Source organism: Mirounga angustirostris, unplaced genomic scaffold (genome assembly GCF_029215605.1).
Source record: "Mirounga angustirostris isolate CCGP_5_RB_7025 unplaced genomic scaffold, mMirAng1.0.hap1 SCAF_12, whole genome shotgun sequence".
NCBI classification, from domain to species: Eukaryota; Metazoa; Chordata; class Mammalia; order Carnivora; family Phocidae; genus Mirounga; species Mirounga angustirostris.
Genome location: NW_026991720.1, coordinates 66,181,369 through 66,190,877, shown reverse-complemented (window position 1 = coordinate 66,190,877; position 9,509 = coordinate 66,181,369).

Below are 9,509 nucleotides of genomic sequence, written 5' to 3'. Positions count from 1 at the left end.
TTGAACATTTGTAATGGAATGATAACGTGTCTCTTCAATACCTAGCTTCTTTCGTTCAAGTTTATGTTGATGTATGTACTAGAGTGGATTCTTTTCACTGCAGGGTAGTATTTTACTAGATAACTATCGCACACACATTTATCCATCTTACCATTTATGGACACTTGGATTTTTTTCAAGGTTTTTTTTCCTATTACAAACAGTGATTGCTATAAACATTCAGGTACCCGTCTCCTAGTACAAGTGTGCCAAAGTCTTCTGAGAGTATATACTTAGTAGCAGAAATGGCTGGGTCATATGGTATGGTCATGTTCAATTTTACTAAGTAAGGCACACTGTTTTTCAAAAGCAGTCATACCAATTTGCCTTCTCAGCAGCAGCAGATCAGAGTTCCCACAGCTCTACGGCTTCGGCTGCATTTGGTGTTCTCAGTCTTTCTAACTTCTGGCCAATTTGATGAAATCTTTAATAGCATGTCCACTCTTTCTTTCACTCATTTTCTCCATTGAATTGGCTGCCTTTTTCTTACTTACTCTTGTGAGTTCTTTACATATTCTGGATCCTAATCCCTTGTTAGTTACCCATGGTTTTGAAAATATTTCTTTCCAGTTAGTGGTTTGTCTTGTCCCTCTTGTGATATCTATAAGTGAGAGATCATCCTGGTTGGGAGTGAGGATTAGAGGGTTGTGATTCACTGGGGAATACCAAAAAAGAGAAGAAAAAAAAAAGAAAGAAAAGAAATCAAGAGAGGTTAGAATAAGAAGTCATTGTAGAGAATAGAGTCAATTTCTACATAAGGTTAGAATAATCTGGTCCAGGCAGCATTTAAATATAAGCAAAGAAGGAACAAAATTATACTTAAGTGTTTTCACCTAAAAGCCTAATCCACGTTATTTAATTTCCATTAAATGCAATGCTCACTAATATTTTCAAGTTAGCTATTTTAGGGGAGGGCTTTTTTTTAAAGGAAGAATTTTTTTTTTTAATTTTATTTAAGGGCACCTGGGTGGCTCAGTCAGTTAAGATTTTATTTATTTATGTGAGAGAGAGAACACGAGGGGAAGGGAGGGGCAGAGAGAGAGGGAGAAGCAGACCCCGAATTGAGCAGGGAGCCCAACTCAGCTCAATCCCGGGACCCAAGATCATGACCTGAGCTGAAGGCAGATGCTTAACCAACTGAGCCACCCAGGCACCCCTTAAAGGAAGAATGTTTGCCTCTACCTCAGATGCTTTCTGAAAGGCCCTTTCAAAAATTCATGGCAGCATACTCAAATTGCTCATTTATTTTTGTGGGAGCACATGAACCCCATGAAAGCAAAACCCTCATGTCTAAACATAAAATGTGACATTGGCAAGTATCCTGTGATTTAAGGTTTGCATTTTATTGTTTCTTTTTTATCCCATTTCTTCATGGTAATGAGCATTAGTTTTCTATTTTTCATTTCTTAGCCTTCTAGCTCCTTTAAAAATGTTTATTACATTGCATCATTACTGTCACACATTAATTCACAAATATTTTGAGCAACAACCAAGTGTCAAGTTCTCTGCCATCACTTATAGTACAACAATAAATAAAACTGGGCACCCCCCTCAAGAAACTTACACCCTAACAGAGAGCAATACAATAAAATAAATCTCACATTCAGTGTGAGAACAAGGTCCCTTGAAAGCAAATGAAAGAGGCATCCAACTCAATCTAGTTCAATCTCATTGCCTTATTCTGAAAGTTCTCCCATAATGCTTTTTTAGTTCATCCATCCATCCCCTAGAACCCCTGGCAACTGCTGATCTTTTTACTGTATCCAGCTTTGCCTTTTTCAGAATATCACATGGTTAGAATCACAAAGTGTGTAGCCTTCTCAGACTGGCTTCTTTCACTTAGAAAAAGGCATTTAAGATTCCTCCATGTCTTTTTTGGTGGCTTGATAACCTATTTCTTTTTATTGCTGAATAATATTCTATTGTCTGGATGTATTGTGGTTTGTTTATCCAGTCACCTAATTGAAGGACATCTTGATTGCTTCCAGGTTTTGGCAATTATGAATAAAATTGCTGTAAAAATGTTTGTGTGCAGGTTTTTGTTTCGACGTAAGTTTCTAACTCATTTGGATAAATTCCAAGGAGCACCATTGCTGGATCGTGTGATAAGTGTGTACTTAGCTTGGAACAAACTGTCAACTGTCTTCCAATGTGGCTGCATCCTTTTGCATTCCCATCAGCAATGAAGGAAAGCTCCTGTCACTCTTCATCTTCACCAGCATTTGGTGTTGTGAGTATTTTGGATTTTTACCATTTTAATAGGTATGTAGTGGTATCTCATTGTTTTAAGTTCAATCACATTTTTGCTTCAGAAGAAATAATTGCATTCTCTGACAACAAGCTTTGCTTAACCCTTCTCCATAGAATTTTTGAAAGAGTTTTAATACTCTCTCATAGAATTTATATGGGAAAGCAAAAGGCAAATAATAATAACCAAGATAATTTTATAGAATAAGAGCAAGCTTTTAGAGGAAAATACCTAAATATAACTTGGTGCCTTATGTTGAAGTACTATCCAAACTAAGTCTACTCATGTATCAGAAATATCTCCAATATCAAGATTTATTATAAAGCTATAGTAATTAATCTATTGTGATGTTGGCATTGGGATAAATACATATACAAAGAGCACAGAATGCAGATACTGAGAATATACCTACCCATATATAGAAATAGGCTGTCTTTGCAGATTAGTGGGGAAAGGATGGGTTCTTAAAATTTGTTGGTACAACTTGTCATTCATATAAAAAATGTTCATTGGTTCTTCATATTATACACAGCAATAAATTCCAAATGGATTGAGGGCCAGATGTAACATTTGAAATTAAAACTTTAAAACTTTAGCAGATAATTAAAAAAAATCTTTATGATCCTGAGGAAGCAAAGGATATATTATACAAGGTTAAAAAAAAAAAAAAAAGGCAGCACAATTCAAAAGGAAAGATAAATAAATTCAACTACATTAAAAATGTCCATTTATTGACAGACATCATAAATTAAAAGACAAACCACTGATCACCATGCACATAACTGATAAAGGGTTAGTGTCTAGAATAAATAAATAACTCCTACAAGTTAACAAGAACCCCCACTCTCACCCCCAGCAATCATCTCGGAAAGCTTTAGATGCACAAAATCTATGGTCTAGAATTTTAATTCTTAGGCATTTACCTTAGAAAAACTCATACATATCCATCAGCTGAAGGATGAATAAAGAATTGTGGAATATTTAGTCAATATTTAGTCAATTTACAATAGTGAAAATGGCTTAATCTCAAAAACATAATGTTGAGAAAAGGTTGGAAATTTTTTAAAAGTTAAGAAAGTACATACCCTTTTATTAAAATTTTAAAATATGCAAAACAATACTATATATTGTACAAAACTACCTGTGTATGTCACAGCCATAGAACATTACTAGCAATGATAAACATGAAATTCGGGATGGTGCTTACCTCTGGAGATGGGCCTCCACAGTCTGAATTGTGTTCTTAGCTGAGCAAGGAGTATATAGGTTAGCCTCTTAATCCCCTTTCGTAGGTCCAAAATATTTCTAATTAATGTAATTAAAGGTTAAGAATCTATGGGGGGGAGGAAAGGGAAATACTTAAAATAGAATGTTGTGTGCAGGGCAGGCCTTCTGATGAAAAGATTCTTCTTTAAAAACTTAGACAAGGTGGGGCACCTGGGTGGCTCAGACTCTTGATTTCAGCTCAGGTCGTGATCTCAGGGTTGTGAGATGGAGCTGGCGTGGGGCTCTGTGTTGGGCACAGAGCCTGCTTAAGATTCCTTCCCTCTCCCTATGCCCCTCCCCCCCAAAACAAAACAAAACAAAACCTAGATAAGGTCCCTACAGTGTACATGTCATACCCGGTCTGGAACCCTTCAGCTGTCACCATGCTCCTGCCTTCCATTGCAATGTTGACCCCCTTGACCTAGAACCCTGCTCCTCCTTCTGGCATTTGCCCTCAGGTACCACCAGCCCCAGCAAGCACTGCCCCCCACCTCGACTCAGCCCCTCCTACACCACAGCGTCTCTGCATCCCGCCTTGTCTCTGCCAAAAGAGGCCACAAGCCACCTGCTCTGGCTATTCCCACGTTTCTCTGGTACATCTCAACTTCACGGAATGTGGCAGGAGCCATTTTTTAAAGACATTTCTGAAACGATCAGTGACACGGCATTAATAAAACATTGCTCCCAGTGCGGGCATTTACTGAATGTTCTCATTACTGAACCTCAGGTGGTATCTGCAGAGTGACTGGCTTTCTTCAATAGGCCTTGTTTCTATACACAGCTGGCTTTCCCACTTGATACTCTGCTTAAATACCTACAATTCTGTGTTTAATGGTTAAGTGCAAAATTGCTCTAAGTTTTATTGCCACCACTGGAACGATTTTCCCATCCTCTCTGTGCACTATACCCAAAGCTGAGATAGTATTTGGTGAAAGGATACCACAATATATCATCTTTAAGAAGTTTTTTTGCTGCAAAACACTCCACTACTGCCAAAGGATGTTTTAGTTTTTGAAAACATCTGAATTCCCTAAAAATTGGCAAGGATGTCTCACAGGGAAATTTTTGGTCCTAGGTACTCAAATGAGGGATGTGTCACAATCAATGTGCACAGAAAAAGAGAAGGTAACCCCAAACCGCAAAACAATTTAAAATACAACAAAACGGGTTAATGGAAAAAAACTGAAAAGGAAGCTCAATAAAGAACCTAATCAAAGGATGGGATCCTCGAACATTTAGGTAACTAACAAGTTAGGTTTGGGTACATCGCCAACCCCAACCTCACACCCACCTCCTTTTCTGTTCCTCTTCTCATTCCCAGTAACCGTCCATCTCGCTGTGTCCCTCTGTCCTGCTGTGTTCTGCCTCCTGCTGAAATGAATGACCACAGCTGTGCCCACCTGGCCTCGCTCTTGCTGAGCATTTCTTAACACCCAGAAGCTGTCCTTCCCTTTCACGCCACCATCAAATGCACCTGTTCTACGTCCCATTTACAAGGGTTCATTCCATTTTCTCAGTGGAAACTTGTCTTCTCTGAAGGTACCATGAGAGTTGATGGCTCCCTGTCGCACATCCATGGACTTGTACCCGAGCTCTAATCCAGACAAATGAATCTCTGAGGGTGAAATTTTACACTCCATAAGAGGAACCTAGGGGAGACATTTGGGGGGTAAAGGTGCTTTTTCAGTTTCCCTACATCACAATCCCTGGGTAATTGATAACTCCATCTGCCCCTGAGGCTATGTAGTGGGTGGAACTTGCAGGAATGAACAGAAGCCTACTTTCTCTTCTTTTTTTGTGCTTGTCACCCCAAGAAACCCTGGATTATGCCATGCCGGACAAGATGGAACAAGCAGAGAGAGTTGGTCTCCATACTCTGCTTCTAACTCACTTGGGACCCAGACTCTGAGCCCTCATCGGAGACCACACCGCACCTGTGGTCTACCAGCTCTGGACTTCTTGCTTGGTTTTCTGTTTGAGACTTTGCAACTTTGGTTCTGGTATTCCGTGTTCCATCTCAAGCCCGGTTCAGGCTCCCCTCAGTCCCATATCATATGTAAGTGCTCCAGGTATTTATCCTATCTGATTCAGGTCTGACCCTGAGACTTCCCTGGTGTCAACCTCTCTAGCTGGTGCTTCCTGCTGGCCCTCCCGAGCCCCCTACCTCAAGCCCTGACAGTGGGTCTCAGCTCCAACTTCAGTCCTTCTTTCTCCCATCTAGTGGTCAGGATGAGCAAGGCCAGCCTTAGACATGAGTGCAAAAAATGGCTACCTGCACAGTGATTATGTGTGTGATACCGTTTGAAAGGCCATTGTATAGAAAGATGGTTAGGAACCCACACCCTGGAGTTGGACCACTTGGGTTTGATTTTCACATCCATTACCAATATATTGACTGTTTGACATTGACTTTCTTAACCTCTAAGCTAATCCACCTGTAATCTAACCTCTTAGCTAATGCTGTCATTATCACTACAGCCAAGTGTTATAGGGCCTGTGCTTCCACTATTAGAGATTCAGTCCTTTATCAGCCCCTCCTCAGACCCACCATACTAATTCACAGATTTTTGGTGACAGCCAGAGAACTTTATTCTTGAGAGGAGGGCAGCGAGTACGAGGAAACCTGAGGGTGGTAGTTGGTGGGAAAATTTGAAGAAAAAGGTATAGACGGGGAAGGAAGCACAAAAGATTAATTTTGCAAGTTCACAGCTATGCCTGGGCTGACCGCTGTGACCAGTCGGGGTGTATGTCTGCTACTAAGGGATGAAAGGGGAGCTTGTGTGTCGGCTAGGTTACTATCATGGTACTTCCGTGTTGACTAACTCAAGGAGGGCCCTTCACAGGGCAGATGTGCTAGAGGTGCTGTTAAATAGAGCACACTGTGAAGAGTGCCCCCTGGAGTTGTGTGATGGGATGGTGCTGAACTGACAGTATTCACCACACCCCTCAACATCCATTACACATCACCCCCTTCCCCTCCCCGCTGTGTAAAACCTTGCTCCAAAAGCAGAATGAGTGATGTAAGCCAATGGTTCTCACCGGGAGTGATCTGACTCCCAGGGGACGTGTGGTTGTCACAACTGGGCAGGGGAGGGGGCTGCTACTGGCATCTCATGGGTAGAGACCCAAGATGTCACTGAACGTCTGACAGTGCACAGGACAACCCCCATGGCAAAGAAGTATCTGGCTCTGAATGTTAATAGGGCCAGGCTTGAGAAACCTTTTTTTTTTTATTTAAATTCAATCAATTAACATATAATGTATTATTGGTTTCAGAGGTAGAGGTCAGTGATTCATCAGTGTTATATAACACCCAGTGCTCATTACATCACATGCCCTCCCCAATGTCCATCACCCAGTTACCTCATCCCTCCACCCCTTCCCTTCCAGCAACCCTCAGTTTGTTTCCTATAATTAAGAGTCTCTTAGGGTTTATCTCCCTCTCTGGTTTCATCTTGTTTTATTTTTCCCTCCCTTCCCCTATGATCCTCTGTTTTGGAGAAACCCTGTTCTAAGTTAATCATAGCAGTTGTTTCTCCTTGCCAGTGCTGAGTTCAGGGACCCAAACCTTCTAGTGTGAAAAATGTATGGTGTACAGAGGTGGAAAGTAAACAAAGAGTAGAATTTCATGTGTTGGTTGACATGGTGAGGATCCAAGACTCCACAGATGAAGTGATCTTAAGATTATTAATTAGCTCCATCCTCATTCCTCCCTTTAGGAATTCACCAGAAACTAAGTTCGATATCCATTTCACCTAGGTCTAGAGGGAGTAGGAAAGCTGACATTTAAGTTGCCTTTTGATATCTTATAAAGTATATTTTATTTCTAGAAAAACATGCATACTCAGCTCCCGATAAGAAAGCACCCCTCTCCCTAAAACCTACATATACATAATCTTGGGATGTGTTTGGTTTTTTTCTCTGTCTCCTGGCTTTCCTGGGACTTGCCCCTCATCAAGAATTCATCCCTCCCCTCTTCTAAGCACTGACCTAGGCCATAAGCTTCTTAAGGAAGAGTCTCCATCTTCCCCACCTGTTTATTCTACATACCTAAAACAGGTCCTGGTACATAATAAGCACTCCATAAAGGTTCATTGAAGGATTGAATGGGTGAACGTATAGATGAATATAATCTGAAATTGTGGTCCCCATTTATTTTGCTGTTATCCTCCTAAGAATTACTAGGTGTCTTCATTTTTATACATCTACTGGTACCTGATATCAAATGCGACTTCAATGGATCAATTTCATATTTTTTCCTAGGGCATTTTCACCTATTCCCTCAGATTTTTATTTAACATGCTTGTCAGTGAGTCTTATCCATCGTCTTCTTCCTGAGCCTCACAAAACCCACAGAAGGGGGTTTTGCCAGCCTGTCTTTCATCATCTTCGTGCTGAAGCTTGTTCTCTCCCACCCCACAGTTGTGGGGCTGCTCCCACTACCCCAGGAGGAAGAGCCTGTCCCAGGGCTGCTCCGGACCCAGGCAGATCTTTCATCTCCAGTGACTTCAGATATGTCTCCCTGTCCCTGGTGGCTGCACACTGACTTTCCATCCACTGTAGCCACCGGGCTGGATCTCCCCACAAATCCCAGGAATCCCTTCTGTCCAGTTTACATCTTGAATGATTTCCTCCATCCTGTCTCAAAAACCTTCGTCCTCTCTAATAAGAGAGAAAGATGTTCTTCTCTGCACATGCAATTATTGTTCCTATTTTGGATTCTCTTACAGACCTACAGAAGAGAATAATGCTCTGTGTTCTCTCTGCTTCCTTCTTGTTAACACCATCCTCTGTCTTCTCAAATGGTCTGTGAATAGTACTGTTTGGAACGAGGTTTATTGCTTAGCCTAAAATTGAGAGCTCATTTTAAAACTGCTTAATCAGATTGGGCTAATAAATACGTATTTTATTCTCACTTTATTCAAGCACACTGGGTGCTAAGAAACTTGAGTAATCAAAAATAATGTAAGTAAATGTCAAATTTAAGGAAAACAATACAATGCATGATGCTAAACAAATAAGTAGAGAAGGGGCACCTGGGTGGCTCAGTCAGTTAAGCGTCTACCTTCGGCTCAGGTCATGATCCCAGGGTCCTGGGATCGAGCCTTGCATGCGGCTCCCTGCTCAGTGAGGAATCTGCTTCTCCCTCTCCCTTCTTTCCCCTCATCTAAGGAGTAGGGCATGGTTTTGCTCTGATAGATGCACAGGACACACATGGTATAATAAAGAGTCTTACTCCTTATCTTTAGGTTTATTGACAACTTTTAACCCTCTTTCCCGTGTGTCCCACATCTGGGCATGCTCAGAAGGAACCCCGATGCTCCTTCCTTTGGCTCTCTGAAAATCTGAACTATGCAAGTTCCCACCTGTGTGCAGGAACGCTCACCACGGCCCCGCCCTCTACCCACTATAAAAACCCCAAGCCAGTCTCTTTTCTTAGCTTCCTCAAGCCCTGCTCTCCCCAGAGAGTTTCATTATATAAGTAATAAACCTGTTACGGCCAATGTGTGTGTGGCGTCATCAGTCTTGGCATCAAAACTAAATTTTACGTGGGGGCCCATTCTGCCTCTGCAGAGGACTAATGACACACAGTACGTTGGAATAAAAGAGACATGTGCTCAAGCAGTAGACCCTTCTGCAGCGGTAAGGCAAAGGGAGGTCACGGTTGGTGGCAGACATTGTCCCAAAGTGTTCTAGTAAAACTAGAGAAGACGTAACATATTCAGTGTATCCGAGCTCTCTGCCCTGCCCTACCCTACGAAATTAACGAGGTTTTGCTCTGGATGTTGATGAGCATCCCGAGTCTGGCCAGTTTGAATGGAGGAAAATCAAAACAAAGCCAAATGTGGCTGCTCCTCATTGCTGCTACATAAAGTGGGAGAAATCCCGTCAGAAGTGCATAGTTGGGCCACAAGCTACAGGCAGGGATCATTCTGTCAAAGCAGAAAATTCTTCA